This window comes from Hordeum vulgare, chromosome 4H, assembly GCF_904849725.1.
Source record: "Hordeum vulgare subsp. vulgare chromosome 4H, MorexV3_pseudomolecules_assembly, whole genome shotgun sequence".
NCBI lineage: Eukaryota > Viridiplantae > Streptophyta > Magnoliopsida > Poales > Poaceae > Hordeum > Hordeum vulgare.
The window spans coordinates 115,848,641-115,870,832 of record NC_058521.1 but is presented as its reverse complement, the minus strand read 5'-3'; positions in this window follow the sequence as shown (position 1 = coordinate 115,870,832).

Below are 22,192 nucleotides of genomic sequence, written 5' to 3'. Positions count from 1 at the left end.
AAAAATAGTGGGATCATCATCTAAAGTCATGACTTCTCCAAACCCACTTTCAATATTATTGCAAATATCATATTCATCATGAGGTGTAAAAAAATTTCAAGATCATAAGAAAGATCATCACCCCAATCATGATTATTGCAACAAGTAGTGGACATAGCAAAGCTAGCATCCCCAAGCTTAGGCTTTTGCATATTTTTAGCGTGGTTGTCACTAATAGAATTTATAGTGAAATCATTGCAATCATGCTTTTCATCCAAGGAGCCCTCGTGAATCACTTCATGAATTTATTCCTCACAATTTTCAGGTTCACGCATCTTATGCAAAACTCCAAAGGAATAGGCAATTTCCCTCAACTCAATAGCAATTTGTTCCACACGAGTGGGTCTCTTAAAGAGACTAGCAAGTGGATGCGGATCCATATTGAGGGCACGTGGCACACTAGCGAACAGAAAGCAAGCGAGAGAAAAGGGCGAACGAAAAAGGCAAAGGAGAAAACAGCGAAGGAGAAAATCGAATGAAAACGGCAAATGTGAAGTGGGGGAGAGGAAAACGAGAGGCAACTGGCAACAAAAGTAAATGCAAGAGAAGAGTTTGTGAGACCTACTTGGATAGATCTTGATTTCTCCTCCCCGGCAACGACGCCAGAAATTGGCACGTTGTTGGAGAATATTCTTGACGATCCTCTTCCCCGGCAATGGCACCATAAATACTTTTCATGCTTGCTGTGTATCCCTGGCAATAGTGCCAGAAATACTTCTGCTACTGCACAAAAGACCTTCCAACGACGCCAGAAATAGGTGTGTTGCGTGATACTGCTCAGCAACGGCACGAGGAATCCTTCAGCTGCGGCTACACCTTAAGGGACTTCCTAGGCAAGTATGCAAAGGATTTCCCCCGTGGCCTTGGAGCCTTGCGTTGGTGTTCCCTCAAAGCGGAAAGGGTGATGTAGCACAGCGACGGTATGTCTTTCCCTCAGTTTGAGAACCAAGGTATCAATCCCACGGAAGAGTATCTCAAGATCCTGCACAAACACAAAAGCTTGCACCCAACGCTATGAATGGGTTGTCAATCCCTTATAGATTGTTTGCCAAGTGAGAACTGAAAGCAACAAAGTAACAAAGCAAAGTAAAAGCGGAGGTGTAAACGATGGATGTGAATAGACCCGGGGGCCGTAATGTTTACTAGTGGCTTCTCTCATGAAAGCAAGTAGACGATGGGTGAACAAATTACTGTCGAGAAATTTATAGAACTATGCAGAGTCGTGACGATATCTATGCAATGATTATTTCTATAGGCAACCCGTCCGAAACAAGTAGACTGATACTGTCTGCATCTACTACTATTACTCCACACGTCGACCGCTATCCAGCATGCATCTAGTGTATTAAGTCCATAAGAACAGAGTAACGCCTTAAGCAAGATGACATGATGTAGAGGGATAATCTCAAACCAATGATAAAAACCCCACCTTTTTACCCTTGATGCCAACTGCTTGATGTGTGCCTTGCCGCCCCTACTGTCACTGGGAAAGGTCACCACATGGCAGAACCCAAAACTAAGAACTTCTTCCATTACAAGAATCATAGATCTAGTTGGCCAAACAAAACCCAAGACTCGGTGAGACTTACAAGGATACCAAATCATGCATATAAGAAATCAGCAAAGCCTCAAATATATATCATGGATAATCTTATCACAAGTCCACAATTCATCGGATCTCGACAAACACACCGCCAAAGAAGATTACATCGGATAGATCTCCATGAAGATCAGGGAGAACTTTGTATTGAAGATCCAAGAGATAGAAGAAGCCATCTAGCTACTAACTACGGACCGGTAGGTCTGAAGTGAACTATATACTCACGAGTCATTGGAGGGGTGATGATGATGATGAAGAAGCCCTCCACCTCCAAAGTCCCCTCCGGCAGGGTGCCGGGAAGGGTCTCCAGATGAGATCTCGCGGAAACGGAAGCTTGCGGCGGCGGAAAAGTATTTTCGAGGCTCCCCTGATTTTTTGCGGAATATTTGGAAATATATAGGCGCAAAACCTAGGTCAGGAGGCGGCCAGGGAAGCCACAAGCTTGCCCACCGCCGCCTCCCCCCTGGTGGTGTGGTGCAAGCTTGTGGGCTCCCTGGGGCCCACCTGGCTTGGCCAAAGGCTCCCTGGTCTTCTCTCGTTCGGGAAAAAATCATTTCGGGGATTTTATTCCATTTGGACTCCGTTCCAAAATCAAATCTGAAAAGAGTCAAAAACACGGAAAACAGGAACTGGCACTTGGCACTGAATCAATAAGTTAGTCTCCAAAAAGATATAAAAAGGTACATAAAACATACAAAGAAGACAGGATAACATCATGAAACCATCAAAAATTATAGATACGTTTGAGACGTATCATGCAGCACCAAGACCAAGGAAGAATAAGGGGCAAGGGGCCGCTGCCCGTCGCCGGTGCGGTGGTAGCCATTGCCTCCATCTCTTGTAGGTTGCACATCTCCATCAACATATCTTTCTTTCTCACCATGAGAATGTGTGAGTAATCCTCCTCGGGGCTGAGGGTATGTACTAGTAGCTATGTGTTCAATCTCTCTCTTGTGTTCTTAAGATGGCATGATCTTGATGTATCGCGAGCTTTATTAATATAGATGAGTCATATGGAGTTTTCCCCTCTCTATCTTCTTGTGATGAATTAAGTTTTCCCTTTGAATTGTTAGAAAACTTGATGTATGTCTTGCGATGGGATATCTATGGTGACAATGGGATGTTCTATTCATCCACTTGATGTATGTTTCAGTGATCAACTTGCGGGTTCCGTGGCCTTGGGAATATATGCATAGGGGTTGGCACATGTTTTCGTCTTGACATTCCAGTAAAAACTTTGGGGAACTCTTTGAACTTCTTTGTGATGGATTCAACATGATGAATCTGAAATTATGTGATGCATGTCATATAATCATGCCCATGGGTACTTGTGGTGACATTGGAGTATCTAGGTGACATTAGGGTTTTGGTTGATGTGTATCTTAAGGTGTCATTTCAGTACAAATTCTAGGGATGTTCGTGACACTTATAGGGATAGCTCATAAGATTGACCAAATTAGATAACTTTGAGTTGGTTTCATATCCTACAATAATTTATTCGTTTATTCTCTACTATTTGTGACTTTGGAGTGAAATATTTGTCGCACACGAGGGATTTATATATGATTCAACTATGTTAGTATTGTTGAGAGAACTTGCACTAGTGAAAGTATGGACCCTAGGCCTTATTTCCAAGCATTTATAAAACGTTTTTCTCGCTGTTTACTATTTGTTACCTTGTTGTTTTTATATTTTTAGAATACAAAAACCTATATCTACCATACATACTACACTTGTATCACCATCTCTTTGCCGAACTAGTGCACCTATACAATTTACCATTGTATTGGGTGTGTTCGGGACACAAGAGAACCTTTGTTATTTGATTGCAGGATTGCTTGAGAGAGACCATATTCATCCTACGCCTCCCACAGATTGATAAACCTTAGGTCATCCACTTGAGGGAAATTTGCTACTGTCCTACAAAGCTCTGCGCTTGGAGGCCCAACACGAGTCTACAAGAAGAAGGTAGTGTAGTAGACACCAAGCTCTTTTCTCGCGCCGTTGTCGGGGAGCTTAGGTAAGTGGCACTCACATCCCGTCAACGAAGCTCTTTTCTGGTGTCATTGCCGGGGAGTGAGTGCTTGAAGATATATCTTTAGATCTTGCAATTAAATCTTTTATTTTCTTTTTTTTCACTAGTTTGGTTTTATAAAATAAAACTACAAAAAATGGAATTGAGCTTGCCTCATATGCTTCATCTTTTCAATATCTTTCGTGAAAATGATGGAAAGGAAAACTGTGCTCAAGTGTTAGAAGAAGTTATTAAAATGTTTGGCACTAAATATTTGAGTGATGAGCATGACAGAAATATTGTCATTATGAATTCTCTGAATATTGATGATGCTAATGATATGCAAAGCCACAAGCTTGGGGATGCTATGCTTGATGAATATGATACTTTTAGTCCCCAGTGTTTTGATGAGCAAAACTATTATGATGATAGCATGCCTCCTATGTATGATGATTATTGGGATGACATGTATGCTATAAAGAGTGATAGTAACTATGAAACTTATTATCATGATTTTAATATTCAAAGTGGTTATGTCAATAAAGTGTCTCATGATAGTCATTTTGTTGAGTTTGCTCATAGTACATTGAATGAGAAGAAATTTTCTTGTGTGGAGAGCAGTAAAATTTATATTCTTGAAGATTATGAAAAGAATGCTTTATGTGCTGATTATATTCTGAAATTTCTTCATGATTCTACTTAAAATTATTATGAGGGAGGAACATATGCTTGTAGGAATTGCAATAATATCAGGTTTCATCTCTATGTGTTCAAGGTTTTGAAGTTATGCTTGTTTTGCCTTCCTATGCTAGTTGATTCTTGCTCCCATAAATTGTTTGTTCACAAAATCCCTATGCATAAGAAGTGGGTTAAACTTAAATGTGCTTATCATGAGATTAATGATGCTCTTTTGCATGTTATAATTATTATTCATATGTGAGCATCATTGAAATCATCATGCCTAGGTAAAAGGCTTTAAAGAAAAGCGCTTGTTGGGAGACAACCCAACACTTTTACTTTCAGTTTTGATGTGTTCACAAAAAAACTACTGTATTAATCATGTTTTATAGCTTTTGTTTCAATAAAGTGCCAAGTAAAGCCTTTGCGATAGTGTGGATGATAGTTGAGTTGATTCTGTGCAAAAATACAAACTTTTGCTCTTAGTCCAGGAATTTGTTAACTCCACTGGATTGTGATTTTGATATGAATTTTTACACATTATTTATATACAAATTTCATGGATTTTCCTAATTTTGCAGAATTTTTGGAGAGAGGGAAGTATGGTTACACTACAGATCGTCACAGATTGTTCTGTTTTTGACAGATTCTGTTTTGCATGTATAGTTTTCTTGTTTTGGTGTTCCCATAGATTATATTCAATGATATAAATTATGGGAATAGTAGAATACAGTAGGTATCATGTGGGAACAATTATAAATCTTGTCTTTACAGTACCTAAGTGAATGATCATTATTTATTATACTAACCCATCTCACGAAGTTCCGTTAAATTTGTGTGATTGAAGTTTTCAAGTTTTGGGTGAGACACAGATATGAGGAGAATAAGGAGTGACAATAACCTAAGCTTGAGGATGCCCAAGGCACCCCCAAGGTAATATCCAAGGAAGGCTCAAGCGCCTAAGCTTGGGATGCCCTGAAAGGCATCCCCTCTTTCGTCTTCAACATTATCGGTATATCTTACTTGGAGCTATTTTTTTATTCGTCACATAATATGAGTTTTGCTTGGAGCATCATTTTATTTTGTTTTGTCTGTTAGGTGTTATTTATAATCTTGTTTTTCAATAAAAAGTTCCAAGAATTGCATTAGGATGCTTGCATTGCATGCTTTGATTGGTGTTGTGTAAAAACAAAAACTGGTGTTGTAGTGTTTGAATTTTCATATTTTACTGATACCTGGAAAGTTTCTGCAATTTTTACACATGGTTTTCATATAAATTGTATAGCATGTCCTATATTTTCATAATTGTTTGAGTTACAGAAGTACATTGTTTTCATAAATTTCTATAGACTGTTTTGTTTGGACAGATTGTTGTCATAGTTTTGTTATCTACTTATCCTATAGTTTCCATAGCCTATATTGATAGATATAAATTGTAGAAATGATAGTAAATAGTAGATGATGTTTTAAATTATTATGCAACTTGTCTTTGCAGTACATAAAGAGTTGATTTATTATTATATGCACTAACCTATCTTACGAGTTATTTTCAAGTTTTGTGTGGATGAACTTTTTGAGAATAGGTGAAACCGGGATACAAGAGGAATGAAAAAGATATAAAAGCTCAAGATTGGGGATGCGCAAGGCAACCCAAGTAAATATTTCAAAAAATATGAAGCAGCTAAGCTTGGGGACGCTACGCATCCCACCTCTGTTCGTCAACTATCCGTTAGCCTATGTTGAGCCTAAATTTTTATTCTTTCACATGATGCGTCCTATTCTTGGAGTGCTATTTTTTTTGCTATTTAAATAAAATACTCATATCTGAAAATATATTGTTTGAGGGAGAGAGAGTCCTCACATAGCTCCTTAATTGTTTGACTACTCATTGATCTTCACTTATATCTTTTGCGAGTAGCTTGTCAATTCCTCTAATGCTTCACTTATACCTTTTTGAGGGATGAAATGTTTATGCTCTTGTGCTTACTTTAAATTGGTTTGAGCATGTCGAAAGGGAAATATCAATATATGGAACTAGTCCCAAAGTAATAGATATCCAAGAGGGTATAATAAAAACTTTCATGAAGATCATTGGACAAATTAAACTTGATTCTTTGTAATAGTTTTGAAACATGATGACAGTAATATGTGAGTCATGTTAATGAGTAATTATGCTTTAAGTAGGAATATTGGTGTTAAGGTTTGTGATTCCCTATGCATGCACGAAAGTCAATAGTTACGCAATGAACATCCTACTATGGTGCATTATTCAGTGTTAATTATGAATCAATGCTCACTTATGTGAATTTTCATTTCTTGGTTTCATTGCTTCCCAATCTATTTGCTAGCCTTCATTTGTACTAAATAGAAATACTACTTGTGCATTCAAAATCCTTAAACCAAGTTTTGCCTCATGAGTCCACCATACCTACCTATATGTGGTATTTCTATGCCGTTCCAAGCAAATTTGTATCTGCCATCTCTAAATTTTCAAAATAAATTTGCTCTTTTGTGTGCCCGTACCGCTCATGAAACGGTGGGGAGCATCCAATATTTTTCCATGCTAGGTGGGTTATTCTCACGATATGTGTTGATTCACTATCATTCATGAGAAAGTGGCTATTATTCGGGATGTCCAGTTCCATGCTCGAAAATTAAGTCAAATATAATGAAACAAAACTCCCCCAGGAATGTTGTTGGTATGGACGCTACCCGTGGATTCAGCGCACCGTGGAGTGTGATTGATCGGTGGAGGGGGGGGGTAAAACTTTACCATTCTGTTTGGGAACCTCCTATAATGTATCTAGCATGGAAAGTATCGTGAGCTACTTTGTTGTTTTCATTGACAGGAAAAGTATGCTACTCAAAATATTTTTCCTCTCTCAATTTAAACCTTGAGCTCTCGCACCTCTACAAATCCCTAATTCCCCCGAGGCGCATCACACTGACAACCACTAGGGGCGTGAAGAGAATGGCGGGACGATCGATGCACACACCAGTGTGCATCATCAAGACTAGGTCGGCCCCCGACAGGCCGGGGCGGTAGACAGGAGCGCTTTTTCTGACGCAGCTAGTAGAGGGCAGAGGCGTCGGCGCGAGTGAACTACGACAATAGAGACATGCCGGGGCACCAAGGCGGGAATCAGCACCGAGTGACGCCGGGACCAACCAACGGCAACAACAGGAATAAGCGACTTCGCGCGGAGGCTTATCGTGGGATGATTTCCGAGCAGTACGGCCGGAGGGATCCCTCTCGACCACCGAGAGGGACCACCACAGTCGCGCTGCTGAATGGCCATGGAGGACGACTGGACGCCTACATGGAGCCTTACGTGCCGGAGTATGCGGCATCACCTGACCCTCCCAACGAGGAAGAGCCTCAAGCGTCCCCCAAGCGCTTATCTTCCTCAGGTGTGAGGAACACTTTGGGGCTCCTCCTTGAGCCGGGCCCAGGAGGCGCGGGCAGGGGGCGCCCCCGGGCTGCGGGGCATGGTCCCAACCGGCTACCTAATGGAGGAACTATGAGGGTCGAACCCCAGGCCTCAGGAGGACGAGTCAGATGCAGCGATGAAGCACAAGTGCCACGGGCCACCCACGGCAGCCATGATGCAAGCGTGGGCGCCGAGGGCCAGGCCTCGCGAGGCGCTCCTCCGATACAAGGAAGCTATTCAAGGTAATTTTTTGGATTTACTACCTTAGGAAGCGCCTGCTTACCGCAAGTACTTCAAATATTCAGGGCATGCTTCTGCCCATCGTATCGTTTGCGCAAACTTGCATAATTTATGCTGCATCAACTTGGCGACCTGACATCTTTCCTTGCTTGCATCTTCGTGCGATCTATCCCCCTCGCTCGGGGGCTCTGGCCGGTGCACGTCGCCCTAACGCGGGGACTGGTGAAGCCCCATGGCTCCCCAGGGCCACAATGTTGGGGAAAACCAACACCTACGGGAAACTCGAGGAGTCCTTTGATCGTTTGGCGGGGAGAGAGAGGTATGGCGTCGAGATCGGAACTAACGTCCAACACCAGCAAGGTCCTCTTTACCCAGGTCCGGGCCGCTTGGCGCATAAAACCCTACTCCTTCTTAGTTTGTATTGTGGGCTTACTGTAGGGTGGTTTTGCTACAGTAACTTAGTAGGTGATTAGGGAGTCTCTGATCCCCAAAAATTCCAACCCCTAAGAATGAGCTTTGGGCCTCCTTTTATAGGCAAAGGGGTCACCAACAGTGTGTGCACGGGATGTAGAGTGAACAGTGTTCACCGCTCTACTTCTTCGGTGGTGTCAGGGGCAGTAAATGCCTTGTCTGACCCCTGACCTGCTGCAAGATGGTTGCAACACGTACCCAGGTGAATCGATACCTGGGCCTTGCGCTGGCACACGAGGGATGTGCTCGAGCAGTCGGATTGTGGTAGAAACTAGTGGGGACACCTGGTGAGCGAATAGGGACTTTCTGGCTTGGAGTCTCCATCGGGTGAGTTGGTCACCTTCCCGGCAAGGAAGGCTTGCCGGGGGCTTTAATACTTTCCCGACAAGGAGGGCTTGCCGGAGGCCTCGCCAGGCTGTACGAGCCTTCCCGGTAAGGGAAACTTGCCGGGGTCTTTCTATTCTTCGGGTCGTCTTCCCGACGAAGTGGGCTTGCCGGGGCCTTGGGAATATTCCCGACAAGGAGGGCTTGCAGGGTCCTTGCATCTCGATCCCTTGTATTCCACGCCCCTGGAAAAGGGGGAAGGGCGTGGTCTTGGACTTCCTTGGATTGCTTTCCTGCTGCTCTTACCGGCACACTGCTCTTAGGGGCGTTGCTAATGCCCGTGCACAAGTCTGGGGCACAAGGGACCCCAGTCTCTCATGCAGCGACAGGAGCCCCCGGGCCTGGACCACGCACGTGCGTGGGGTGTTGCTGGGCCAGGCCCAAAGTAGTGCATAGGCTTCCATAGCAGGGAACTCTGTAGCCTTGGAGCCATTGCAGGCGGCCCTTCCCCACATTGGGCATTGATCGCTCGAAGTGGGGAGGCGTGCGCACAGTGGCCAATGTGTCCACACAGGCGCTGACCCAGAACTTGGAAACGCAAGGGTAAGCCGGTGCGCCTACCTTTCTTCTCATAAGAAAATTAAACGCACCCGCACAAGCCCTTCGTTCCTTCCCAGTTCTTTCCAATCTTGAAAACGCCGCCGCCTCCCTCATCCAGCGGAAGTTCCCCCCCCCCCCACCTACACTCTTGTCCTCGAGACCGCGCTCTGGACGGCCGCAGCTTCCGGCGTTGCCATGGCGCCCAAGGGAATAAAAGGCAAGACGGGGAAACTGTCGTCGCGGAGAAGGAATTGGCGAAGATGCGGAAGGAGCTCGCATATTTCCCCCGGGGTCGGACGCGTTCTTCCTGAAGGAGCGCTATCAGCTGATGTGGGTGGCCAAGACGAAAGCGCATACGGACACCCAAGTCACCACGGGAGAGGCTGGTTGTGCTCTAGACAAGTATCCCTTCTCTGTTGATTACTTTTATTGTAGGCTCTGTCCGCCCTTCTCCGAGATCTTCATTGACATCATGCACACCTATGGATTCCACCTTCTGGATTTCACACCGAATGCGGTGACATGCATGTCCATATTCGCGCATCTCTGCGAGAATTTTGTTGGGGTCACCCCCAACACTGCCCTCTTGAGCCACTATTTCATCCCCCGCATCCAGGGAGGGGATGCTCTTTCGGGCTCAATCACTTGAATTCCGAGGACCAAATGCAAGGAGATGTATATGTATGGGGCCCTTCGGGAGAAGTGGGAGGAATGGCGCGGGAGGTGGTGTTGGATACGCGAGGAGAAGTATCTGCCCTTCTGCGAACCCAGGACCGCCAAGATCGACTCCCGCGACAACCATTGGAGCGACCTTGACCCTGATGATAAGAAATTGACTGTCGTCATCAACAGGATCCTGCGTCTCGAGGCCGCAGGGCTGACGATAGATATGGTGGGTGCCGATTTTATCGGCAGGAACATCTCCCCCCTCCAGTATTGGGGAGGAAGGTCATCCTCGGTGTAACGACCAAGATACGGTCCTTTCCGATCTGGGGTTCGAGGCCCCGAATTGGAAAGGAGCGCATCTAAGTGTCTCGCAAACAGGTAACTTAGCACATACATAATAATAAAGATAGACAATCACAGGTTCAATTGCCTTCTCATAAATATATCAGAGTACATCACGCATACAACCAAAGTAGTTCCGCTACAGACTACAAAACATAGAAAGGCTATGCTACCCTACCTCCAGGCCCACGATCACGACCACGCCTCAATCTTCTGGATAGTTCACGTACAGGCGGTCTGTCTCCTCATCATACTACCACGCCAGCTGCGTGCCGCAAGATCAAGGCAAGGACGATCGGGAGGCTGAGACTCGGTCGTACAAGCGTGACGTCGGGAGGAAGAAGAGAGAGTCGCTAGCTGGGCTCCTGTGCTGCGAACAGGAGGGGAAGATGGGCCACCAGAGCGGGAGGAAGCCCACTTAGGCGCGAGATAGAGAGAAGACAACTCCCTGGACTAATTCCTTTTAAAATAAATACCAGAGAAAAGAAAAAAATAAACACATGTTTTTCTGTAGAAAATAAAAACAAAATAAAAATGCCCCTGGTCATGAAAACATTTAACCTAATTGAATAAAATACAAAGGGAATTTTTCGAGCAACTTGAATAAATGCAAAACATCAGTTTATTTTCTGTTTTGGATTTATTTGCACCCTTATTTCAACTCAACAAAACATCAAATATGTCACTCCATCCTCAATTATCACGTCCAAGATGCGACCCTATCCTCAATTTGGCACGAAGGCCTGGTCAGGGATAGAAGCGCATCTCGTTGTGTCGCAAGAATGGATATCGTTACAAGTACATGTACTGAAAATAAGATATATATATACAGAATTGGCTTACACTCGCCACAAGCTACATCAGAGTCACATCAGTACATTACATAATCATCAAGAGTAAGAGCAGGGTCCGACTACGGACGAAAACAAACGAGAAAAAGAAGAACGACGTCCATCCTTGCTATCCCAGGCTGCCGGCGTGGAACCCATCCTAGATCGAAGAAGAAGAAGAAGAAGCAACTCCAAATGAACAATCAACGCGATCGCGTCAAGTAACCTTTACCTGTACCTGCAACTGGTATTATAGTAATCTGTGAGCCACAGGGGACTCAGCAATCTCATTTCCAAAGGTATCAAGACTAGCAAAGCTTAATGGGTGAGGTATGGTTAAGTGGTGAGGTTGCAGCAGCGGCTAAGCATATATTTGGTGGCTAAACTTACGAGTACAAGAAGTAAGAGGGGGAAGATCTACGCATAACGGACGTGAACTACGGTTGATCAAATGAATGATCCCGAACACCTACCTACGTCAGACGTAACCCCACCGTGTCCTCGATCGGAGAAGGAACTCACGAAAGAGACAGTCACGGTTACGCCCTCAGTTGGCATATTTTAATTAATTAACTTCAAGTTATCTAGAACCAGTGTTAAACAAAGTTTCCACGTTGCCACATGACCGCGGGCACGGCTTTCCGAAAAAGATTTAACCCTGCAGGGGTGCTCCAACTAGTCCATCACAAATTACCACAAGCCGCATAGAAATCTTCAATCACGAAGCTCGCGATTTGTCGGATTCCCTAGTAGAAAACCTGAACTCTGAGATTACCCAAAGCATCACCGGAATCCCGATGCACAAGATTTTTCGTCAAAGGTAAAACTAATCCAGCAAGGCCACCCGACGTGTCGACGATCCCGATAGGAGTCACGTACCTCATTCTCAGGACACGACGGATGAGCGATGGTTACCACGCCAAACGCCGAGTTGCCCCGGGTAGCGTTAATAAGCTGCTCTGTTTGGGACCAACACTCATGAGGAGCACTGGCCCGAGGGTTGATTAAATTATCCTCGGGGTCCCGAAAGTCCCTATGCAATTTTATTCGGTGATTAGGCAAATGTAGTACCAATGTTGGGCCTTGCCAGACCAGCTTTAATCTAAAACGAATTATCAAGGCGGTCCCCATAACAACCCCAATCGTGTTAGGAGCGCTCAATTATGGAACATAACACCGGTAGCCGAAAACTAAGGGGGCAAAGGTGGAACAAAACACCAGGCTAGAAAGGCCGAGCCTTCCACCTTATACCAAGTATATAGGTGCATTAAATTAAATAGCATTGATATGGTGATATAACAAGGAACCCATGCTTTCACATGGAAGCAACTGCACCTGCAACTAGCAACGCTAACAACAAGGTTAAGCAAGCAGTAACATAGCCAATCAGTGGTTTGCTAGGTTGAACAGGTTGAAGGTTTCATGGCATTGTTGGGAGGCTGATATCTAACAAGTGGTAGGCAACGAGACATAAACGATGGAAACAGTAAAACTAGCATGGCAATAATAGTAATGGTATCTGGGGAAATGGTCATCTTGCCTGAGATCTCACTTGAAAGAAGAATGCCTCCGTGAAGCAGACGAACCGACGTAGTCGAATGGGTCCTCACAATCCAACACGCTTGCGGAACTCTATAGAAATGAAGCAAACCGGAAACATAAATCAACACACAATATACACCACACGATGCACAACACATATGATGCATGAGCAGTTGAAAACATGCACGTGACGGCATGGCAAATCACACAAACAAACACTACACATTAAGTGAAGTTCAATATGCAACGAGTTGCATATTGACGAAACTCCACATTTAATTATTTAGTTCCATCCCGATTAGGTACACGACAATATTAAATATTATTAAACAAGGCTCGAGGGTGAAGCACAATTAATCTACCTAGCTAGGCATTTTAAATGAGACCGGAAACGACATATAGCATCTCCGAAATGACCTCGTATCTTAATTTACAATTCTATCCAGATCTGAACTAACACATTTAATTAGTTGTTAAACAGAAAAACAAATAGGTTCACGTGATTCTACGCATCATGACAAGCAATCTAGACATAAAGAACATCTCCAACGGAGCTACGGATCAAAAGATACAAGCACCGCAAGATATGATGGCATGAATGCAATATGTGTGCAACGACGGTCACGAGCACTTCAAAACATACAACCAGCAAGAGAAAATGAAACTACACGAGATTCTAAGCAAGTTTCATGTAGGACACGATCAAAACGGAGCTACGGTTCAAAAACTACGAGCAAAACAAGAAATCACTACAATCTGCCAAAATCAGCCACATAGCATTTTCTACGCCCCACAACTACGAGCTACACCACTCCGATATGCTCAAGCAAGGCATGGCACGAAATAGGGCAAGAAGCACTACTACAAACAACTAACAACAACTAGCATGGCATCATGGATCACTAGGGAAATAAGACACAAAATGGCATCTCACACACTATTTCAGACTTAGTGAAAATAACACCTCGTGGAAGTGCAGTTTTCGATCTGAAGGCATATTGACAGCAGCAAAACCTATAGCTACAGGGATCCAAATGGCATGAAAATTCACAGAATGCTAGAGAAACATAAGGGCTACAATTAACTCCATTGGACTAACCTCAAAAGAGCTACAGATCACAAGATAGAAGCAAGACAAGGCAGCAACAAAATATAACAGATTCCAGACTTAGAAATATTTCAGCACATCCAAAACAGCACTATTTCTAGCAACTTGAGAGCAAGAAAATCACACCTAAGCATGCATTTCTATCGCAACCAAAAATACCAGGGGCTAGTCCAAACACCCAAGAACAACTCCCTAGTTGACAACTCCTTCAAACGAAGCATGAAATAAATCATACGAATTAAACAAAAGGGCATCACCGCAAAATATCGCGCGAACTAATTTACTCAAAAGCTAAAACTAATTGCACAGAAAAATCTCATGGATTTTTCTACCCCGGAAACATATATAAATAAGTGGGGTTGCACAAAAAAATAAAGTCACACATAAATGCGGGAAAATAACCTATATACGGGAAAATAAACTAGTGGCAATTCCCTACACGCAAAAATACAAATGACCGCTCAAAAATGCATGGAAAAATGGTTCCTAAAACATGGGCATTTCTAATACGGCATTCGAAACCCAAGGGGCATGAGACAGACCGCCTGTACGTGAACGATCCAGAAGATTGAGGAGTGCTCGTGACCATCGTTGCACACATATTGCATTCATGCCATCATATCTTGCGGTGCTTGTATCTTTTGATCCGTAGCTTCGTTGGAGATGTTCTCTATATGTAAATTGCTTGCCATGACGTGTAGAATCACGTGAACCTATTTGTTTTTCTGTTTAACAACCAATTAAATGTGTTAGTTCAGATCTGGACAGAATTGTAAGTTAACATGTGAGGTCGTCTCGGAGATGCTATATGTCATTTCCGACCTCATTTAAAATGCCTAGATAGGTAGATTAATTACGCTTCACCTCTTGCCATGTTTAACAACATTCAATATTGCCGTGTATCTAATCGGGATAGAACTAAATAATTAAAACGTGGAGTTTCGTCAATATGCAACTCGTTGCATATTGAACTTCACTTAATGTGTAATGCTTGATTGTGTGAGTTATCATGTCGTGACTTGCATGTATTCAGCTGCTCATGCATCATTTGTGTTGTGCATCGTGTGGTGAATTCCGTGTGATGATTTGTGTTTGTGGTTTGCTTCGTCTCGATAGAGTTCCGCAGCGTGTCGGATTGTGAGGACCCGTTCGACTACGTCGGTTCGTGTGCGTCACGGAGGCGTTCTTCTTCCAAGCGGGATCTCAGGCAAGATGACCATTTCCCCAGATACCATTACTATCATTGCCATGCTAGTTTTATCGCTTCTATCGTTTATGTCTCGTTGCCTACCACATGTTAAATATCAGCCGCTCAACAATGCCATGAAAAACCTTCAACCTGTTCAACCTAGCAAACCACTGATTGGCTATGTTACTGCTTGCTTATCCATGTGTTAGCGTTGCTAGTTGCAGGTGCAGTTGCTTCCATATGAAAACATGGGTTCCTTGTTTTATCACCATATTAATGCTATTTAATTTAATGCACATATATACTTGGTAAAAGGGTTGAAGGCTCGACCTTTCTAGCCTGGTGTTTTGTTCCACCTTTGCCCCCCTTAGTTTCGGCTACCGGTGTTATGTTCCATAATTGAGCGCTCCTAACACGATCGGGGTTGTTATGGGGATCCCCTTGATAATTCGTTTTAGATTAAAGCTGGTCTGGCAAAGCCCAACATTGGTTCTACATTTGCCCAACATAATAATTTTGATAATACTGTAATGCATACGGAGTTGGCGCTACCCGAGGAGTAATTTTACATAAACAAGGGGGGCCAGTGCTGATGGTGTTGGCCCCAAACGGTCTGCCTGCGGGGCCACCGCGAGGAAACTCGAGGTTTGGCACTCGTAGCTAGTTCCATCTGTCGTGTCCTGAGAACGAGATACGCGGCTCCTATCGGGTACGTCGACACGTCGGGCGGCCTTGCTGGATTAGTTTTACCTTTGACGAGATATCTTGTGCATCGGGATTCCGGTGATGCTTTGGGTAATCTCAGAGTTGAGGTTTTCCACTAGGGAATCCGACGAGATCACGAGCTTCGTGATTGAGGATTTCTATGCGGCTTGTGGTAATTTGTGATGGACTAGTTGGAGCACCCCTGCAGGGTTAAATCTTTCGGAAAGTCGTGCCCGCGGTTATGTGGAAACGTGGAAAGTTTGTTTAATACTGGTTCTAGATAACTTGAAGTTAACTTAAATAAAACTTGCCAACTGTGTGCGTAACCGTGACTGTCTCTTTCGTGAGTTCCTTCTCCGATCGAGGACACGGTGGGGTTATGTCTGACGTAGGTAGGTGTTCAGGATCATTCATTTGATCATCAGTAGTTCACGTCCGTCATGCGTAGATCATCCCCTCTTATTTCTTGTACTCGTAAGTTAGCCACCAAATAATGCTTAGCCGCTGCTGCAACCTCACCACTTAACCATGTCTCACACATTAAGCTTTGCTAGTCTTGATACCTTTGGAAATGAGATTTCTGAGTCCCCTCTGGCTCACAGATTACTACAACACGAGTTGCATGTATAGGTAAAGGTTACTTGACGCGAGCGCGTTGATTGTTCATTTGGAGTTGCTTCTTCTTCTTCTTCGTCGATCTAGGATGGGTTCCATGCCGGCTGCCTGGGATAGCAAGGATGGATGTTGTTCTTATTTTTCTCGTTTGTTTTCGTCCGTAGCCGGACCCTGCTCTTACTCTTGATGATTATGTACTGTACTGATGTGACTCTGATGTAGCTTGTGGCGAGTGTAAGCCAATTCTTTATACATATCTCTTCTTTTCAGTACATGTACTTGTAACGATATCCATTCTTGCGACACGACAAGATGCGCTTCTATCCCTGACGAGGCCTTTGTGCCAAATTGAGGAAAGGGTCGCATCTTGGGCGTGACACTCGGCCTATGTGAATGTTGCAGACATCATGCGACTGTGGACCGACTACAACAACAATCCGACGGTGATGGGGCATGCCTTCATCTCCCAGAAGCTGTTCAAGTCAGACCTGAGTCCTTGGCTGCCGCATGGCGTCGTACCCTTGTGCAACAATTCTGCCATGAGTTTTCTCGTGGCAATGATGCCAGAGTGTAATGCTCACGGCATGGTTGTGACTTGGATCGATCCTAGGGAGGAGGATGTCTTGTCTTGCTTCGACTGCTTGTTGGAGAATCCCATCAGAGAGGAGATTATCCTCGTCCACGAGACCACCGACGAGGAGGTGGCGTATATCTCCAGCCGGGCCGAGGAGCGGTCCCTTGCCGAGGCGGCAGGGAGCGTCGGCTTCTACGATGAAGGGGAGCCCGATGAGGAGGCGCTGCAGGACGAGGAGCTTGTCGGAGAGCCCAGCAGCTCGGCGACCGGGGGCCCTTCGAAGTGACGGGCTCCCGACGCCGAGGAGGAGGAGGAGGAAGAAGAGGAGGAGCCTCTAGCTCGCCGGAGGCCCAGGCGAGTGCTTCGACACGTTGTCTAGAACACACCTGTCTGGCAAACTCGACCTGCCGTGCCCGCCAAGCGTCCTAGATCCGTGTCTCCCCCGGTAGATGCCGAGGAGGACGTGTATTTTGGTTTTTCTGCCTTCAGCTCGGGGGAGGAGGAGGAGTAAGTGTTTGAATTTTACCTCCTTCGAAACCCCTCGCCTTGTGATGTTACTCATCAAGTGCCGGTTCTACTTCTCAGGGACACGGTGACGTTGGCCTAGAGGATGGAGAAGAGGGCCAGGGTGTCGGCTGGCGGCGGTCCTTCGACGAGCGCCTCAGGGGTGCCACCGGAAACATCCACCACTCCGATGTCCAGCTCCCGGCAGAGCCCCCAAAGGGATTCACCAAGGCCTTCGGCGCCCGAGGACGAGCCCCCGGGAACCGATGTCGTCGGAGAGGCGACAACTGCCCCTCACCAGCTTGACGAGGGTGAGTGTCCTAGCAAAGGACACCTGAAAGTTTCTCCACCCGTCTTCTCGGATGTTTGGCTCATTCTAATCATCTTTTTCTTTATCTTATACCACAGGCTTATCCTCGGCGGAATAGATGAATGTTGACTTCATCATCGAGGAGACCGTGCGGGATGCAGCCGCTCAGGCCGATGAGATTGCCGCGAGCGAGTCTGCCGTGGAGGCGTGGGACCGGGCCACCCGGGAACCAATAGAGGAGTTCACCGAGGGTTCCAGGGTGCGCACCGGTGATCCTCGTGCCTTTGAAGGTTTGGAGCAGTGCCGGATGAAAACCACCCCTTTACTGACGAAGATGCTGGTGGCGACCAGCCTCCCGCGCCATGGCCTCCGGCAGCAAGTGAGGATGCCGGTGGCGACCAACCTCATGCGCCCGAGGCCCCGTGAGGCAGCGAGTATGTTCGCGCCGGCGAGGGTCGGTAAATCAATCCGTCGGGGGTGTGTCGTACTAGGATTGCCTTGGAGGTGGAAAGCTTTGACGCCGAAGTCTCCACCAGTGCAAGGCTTCAGATCGTCGATGGATCGGGGGCCCGTGGCGGGAAGCTTAGCAAAGAGCAGCTCTTCCACTCCATGAGGGACAATGTCAGTCAGCTCCAGGCCCTTTACCAGGCCTAGAAGGAGAAACTAGACTCCCGGATGGCGTTCGTCGAGGCAACAGGGAGGCCTTCGGGAAGCGCTTCAAGGAGACGCGGGCCCACTTCACCGAGGCTCACCAGGAGCTGAAGGTGGACCGCGAGAAGCTGAGGGCCAAGCGGGACGAGCTCCTCCTGAACTGTTCTGACATCCGGAAGGAGGAGGAAGAGGCTCTGTGCCGTATCTCCGATGAAGATGCTCGCCTCAAGGCGCTTCGGATCAACCTCGAGTCCCATGAGGAGGAACTTGCCGATTGCGAGAAGGCGCTCGATAGCAGGCTCCGCGCCAAGGCGAAATAAGTGGAGAGGCTCGTGGCGTGACGCACCCAAGAGCTCTTGGATAATCATAAGTACGCCCTTGCCGCCCAGGCCTCGAAGCATGCCGGCGAGTTGCAGGAGGTTGCCGTAAGGCTGCCAGCACCAAGGCCGCCAGTGAGAGGCTTTTCGGCAAACAGAAGAAACTGTAAGAGGATCTTGAAGGCTTCGGGAAGAAGATCACTGCCCTCACAGTAGAGAGAGAAAAGGTCCTCTCTGACTTGGCGGAGACCCAAGCTGTCGTTTCCGACAAGAGTGCTAAGCTCAGCTTCGCCAATGCCTCCCTTGTCGCCTTGCAGGATAAACTGCCTCCTCTCGAGCGGGCTCTTGAAGAAAACAGCTCCCGTGAGGAGGTCTTGACTCAAAAGCTCCTCAATGTGACAAAGCAGCTCGAGGCCGCCTCTGCTGCCCGCGAGGGTTATACGCGGGGCGTGGAGCTGTCGACCAATTGTCTTGTCAACGCCGCGGAAGGGATCGCTGCGCAGCTGTCTTCTATGGATCTCCTGGGTTTCGGTTATTCCCTGGACCTGGAGGTGTCTTCGAGTGCCAAGCTGACCTTGTTCTTCGAAAGCGTGATCGACACTTTGAGGCAGATTCGGGCCAGTAAGGCGGCACGCCTGGCGAATGAGTCCCGAAGGTTGTGCCGGGGCACCCTCCTCAAGATCCTCACCAAGTTGGCGTACAAGAACCCCGGCATCGACCTATCCATGGGGCATCTGCCAAAAGATGCAAACCTCAAGGAACTCGAGAATCTGGTCATGCCTATTGTCAACAAGGTGCACCAGGTCAAGAGGGTGCAGGGCCTGCGCCGGGATTAGTTCTTCTGCTGTTGTGATCCTCAATCGAGAGCTGATGTACCTTGTTTCATACTATTAGTATTGCAATATACACTTTTAATGAGTGCTACTCTCCTCCCTTATTTCTCTGTTTGCATGGTTCGTTCTTGTGTTCCGTTGAGGGCTCGTTAGCTCAATTGGCTTTGTCGCAAGCGCTCCGAGGGGTGGCTTTTTCTGGAGTCGTCACCGTTGGCAAGGTGCATTGCTTCCCTCTGGATTTAATCATAGGTTGTCGAGCACGCTCCCTAAGCAAAAGGGGCACACAAGGTGGGCCGTTTAAGCTATCGTGCGCGCTTTGAGACAACGTTCAGGAGGCTTGCGGCAGAGTTCCCTCACACACAAGTTTTCCACACAAAAATTTGTTGACCACATGTAAAGGGGAGGGTTGTGTCTGCCCGAAGACTTATTGAAGTTTTCGCAAGTTATCTTTAGGCCGCAATTCTTCTTTTGTCTTCGGTAGACCGTCCTTTTTCTTTTTGTTGTCGTGGGCGTCCCCACTATCTCCCCCCCCCGACAAATTTGTGCGCGGGGCTACATCTGTCCTTTAGGAAAAATAAAGATGAGAAAATATGTGTCGGGACCTCAGCAGTCCATTAGTTCAGGCGTTTCACAAAATTTCAGATTATGCATGCATATGATCTAACAAGAAAATCTAAATGATGCTGCAGAACGCTAAGTTTTATTCAACTGCGCACAGGGTCTTCGCGTGGCTTTGTACAAAGGATTACATGCAACTTCGGCAAGACTTGTTCAAAAAGTGGTCGCCGGGAGGCCCGACAACCTCTCCCTATGGGTAGAACTTTCGAAGATGTTCAATGTTCTAGGAGTTGCTCACCAGCGTACCATCTTCGGTCTCGAGGCGGACAGCTCCTGGCCTGGTGACTTGTACTACCCGATATTCGCCTTCCCACTTGGGCATCAACTTATTTGAATTCTTGGCCAACTGAATGTGCCGAAGAACAAGGTCGCCTTCCTCAAGACTTCTGACTCGGAACTTGCGGCTATGATAGCGACGCAAGGCTTGTTGATAGCGAGTAGCTTGTACAACCGCCTGAATCCGGGTTTCCTTGAGGAGCATTGCGTCGTCTTGGCGCAATTTCTCTTGCTCAAGCTCATCATAAGAGAGCACTCGGGGTGACCCAAAGATGAGTTCTGTGGGAAGAACTGCCTCCACCCCGTAGACCAGGGAGAAGGGTGTGTGGCCGGTGGCTCAATTTGGCGTGGTTCTGATCGACCAACGAGCTGTCGGCAGTTCAGCATTCCAGTGATTTTCGTGCCTCTTCAGCTTCTCGAAATTTCTTGTCTTGAGCCCCGGAGTACCTCGGCATTTGCTATTTCAGCTTGGCCATTGCTCCTTGGATGGGCAACAGAAGTGAAGCATATTTTGTTGCCGAGGTGTTGGGCATAGTTCGTGAAGGCGTGACTCGTGAACTGGTGCCATTGAACGTGATGATCCTGTTTGGGACTCCGAAACAACAAACAATTCATTTGAAGAACTTGATGGCTGACTGAGCGGTCACCTTTCCCACTGGCTCCATTTCCGGCCATTTTGTAAACTTGTCGATTGGGACATACGAGTACTCAAATCCCCCGACAGCGCGGGGAAAAGGGACGAGAATATCGTGGCTCCAAACCGAGAATGGCTAGGAGAGAGGGATCGCCTCGAGAGCTTGCGCTGGTTGATGAAGCTTTCTTGAATGAAACCGGCACGCTTCACACTTGGTTACTAGTAGTTGCATCCTGGAGGGTCGTGGGCCACAAGAAGCCTTGCCGGAATGCCTTGCCAACAAGGGCTCTCGACCCTATGTGGGAGCCACATATTCCCCCATGTATCTCGACCAATAGCTCCATCCCTTCCTCTTGGGGAATGCACTTCAGTTTCACACCGTTCAATCGTCTTCTATATAGGTTATCGTCCATGAATTGGTACATGCTGGACTGACGAGCTACTCTTTCCGCTTCTTCCTGTCCTTAGGGCAGGTCCCCAGTCTGGAGGTAGTGGACTATGTGCTGCGCCGATGCCGGAGCCTGAGATTCGACAGCAAGGACTAAAGGCATCACTTCTTCCAGGATGGTGTCCTCCTCGGCAGGCTCTATATCTCCCTCAGATGCTTCCTTTACGGCAAGGTGCTTGCCGGGGTCCCTGGGCATCTCTGCCGGAAAGTACTTGCCATAGTTTAGCCTTCTCCTCTTTTTCGGCTTGGTGGATGGTGATATGGAAGGTTTAGTTAGTTGTAGCACAAAAGTTCCTGGTTCCGCAGGTAACTTAAGAGTGGCACGCTTCAACAGGTCGTCGGCGATAGTATTTTCGCCACGGGGAACATGCTCTGCCTGTAGACCATCGAAGCGTACTTCCAAGTTCCTCACTTCCTCGACGTAGGCTTCCAGCAACGGGTTCCAGTAGTCCTTGTTGACCTGCCGGACTACTAGTTGAGAGTCTCCCCTGATGATAAGCTTCCTGATCCCCAGATCTGTCGCAATCCCGAGGCCGGCAAGCAGCCCTTCGTAATCGGCGGTGTTGTTGGTGGACTTCTCCCACGGGAAGTACATCTGGATTACGTACTTGAGGTGTTCTCCAGTAGGTGCAA